Source organism: Penaeus chinensis, chromosome 19, assembly GCF_019202785.1.
Source record: "Penaeus chinensis breed Huanghai No. 1 chromosome 19, ASM1920278v2, whole genome shotgun sequence".
In the NCBI taxonomy this organism is placed as follows: domain Eukaryota; kingdom Metazoa; phylum Arthropoda; class Malacostraca; order Decapoda; family Penaeidae; genus Penaeus; species Penaeus chinensis.
The window spans coordinates 29,222,598-29,224,466 of record NC_061837.1 but is presented as its reverse complement, the minus strand read 5'-3'; positions in this window follow the sequence as shown (position 1 = coordinate 29,224,466).

Here is a 1,869-nt window from a genome sequence, read left to right as displayed (position 1 = left end):
GTTGAAAACGGAGGGGGGGGGGTAAAGAAGAGTAGAGAGCGGGAACGAAGGGATAAAGGAAAGAAGGGGAAATAGGGAGGAAGAAAAAAATGGGACTTCAGAAGAGGTCAGGGACAAGGTCATGTCGGGCGGGGAGAGAGGAGGAGAAGAGGAAGAAGAGGAAGAGGATGGAATAGGAGGAGGAAGAGGTGGGGGGACAAGACGAGGCGGAGGGAGGAGGAGAAGAACAGAAGGAAGTAGAGAGAGGGAGCAGGCGGAGGAGGAGGAGGCAGAAGAGGTGGGGGGATGAGAATGAGAATGAAAATGAGGAGGAGGAGGAGGAGGAGGTCACACGACTCTCTCTATCTGTGTTCCGGCGATCCAGTGCCAAGTCTTCTTCTACCCTCCCGATCCTCTCCCTCCAATACCTCGGCCCCCCCCCAACCTCCCCCTTTTCCGCCCCTCCCTCCCGCCCATGCCAGGAACTGACTCAGCGGGGGAGTCAGGCCGCCCACGGATCATGTCGCTGGAAGGGAAGAGAAAGGGGCAGAGGGGAAGGGAGAGGAGGGCGGAGGGAGGGGAGGGCAGAAGAGAGGGTGGAGGGAAGGGAGGGTGAAGGGAAGGGAGAGCAGAGGGGAGGGAGGGCAGAGGGGAGGGAGGAGGGGATGAACGGAAGGAGAAGGGAAGGGAGGGAAGGAAGTTGTGGATGACGGAGGGAAAGGTACGTGGGACGAAAAGGGAAAATCGAAAAGGAGGGGAAGAGGGGAAGTGTTGACGGGAGGAGAGAAAGGAGAGAGCGAAAGGAGGAAAGGAAAAGAAGAATAGTAGAAAGAAGCGAAACCAAGCGATTGAGACGCAAGGAAAAGAGAAAAGAAACTAAGACGAGGCGAGAAAACGGAGAAGGAAAGGAGAGAACGAAAGAAGGAAGGAAAAGAAGGAGAAGAAAGAGAAGAGTACACAGAAGCGAAGCCTGGCAATGGACATGGAAGAAGAAAAAAAACAAGACAAGAGAGGACGAACACGGGGAATGAAAAGAGAGAACGAAAGAGTAAATAATAAATAAAAGGAAAGGAAAATAAAGAAAAGACAAGACGGAATCGCAGCCGAGCGATGGGTCCCGAAGAAGAAGAAGAGGAAGGTAAGTATGAACGAAAGGAAAGACACGCGACTTATGCCGCCATTTTTCCTGTTATGCTGCGCGCTGTCATCTTCGCCGTTTGGGTGCATCTGGCTATCATCTGTGCCGTCGTTGTGTATCTCGTGGCAGTGTTCGGAAGAGAGGGAAAGAGAAAGACGGAGAGAGAGATAGGGAGAGAGGGAGAGGGAGAGGGAGAGTGAGTGAGTGAGTGAGTGAGTGAGGGAGGGAGGGAGGGAGAGAGGCAAAGGGAGAGGAGGAGAGAAAGAGAGAGAGAGAGGAGGGGGGGAGGGAGGGAGAAAAGAGAGGAGAGTGTGTAAGGAGAAAAACAAAACGAAGAGAAATATAGAATAGCAGTTATAACAGAGTGGAGAGAATATGGGATCGAGTGAAAGGGAAGAAGAGATACAGATAGACACAAGACAGTGAAAGTAAAGGCAAGAGGGGCGAGCGCGAGAAGAGTAAAGGAGGATGGGAAAGAGGAAATGGTAAAATTCCTTCAAATGATGAATCTGCCCTCTTTTGTGTTCATCAAAAGCAATTAGACAATCAAAACCGCATTATCATCAACAATTCTGCACACACAAACACACAACGCACACACCCGGCCCATACACGCAGACACAGGCGTAAACACACATACAATAATTAACAACATGATTGAGTGTAATTGAACCGAGCGACAAATTAGTCCGACACAAGTTGGCCGTCAGTGAACATTCTGCTGGTAATTTCCGAAGGTAATTAGGCCAGAG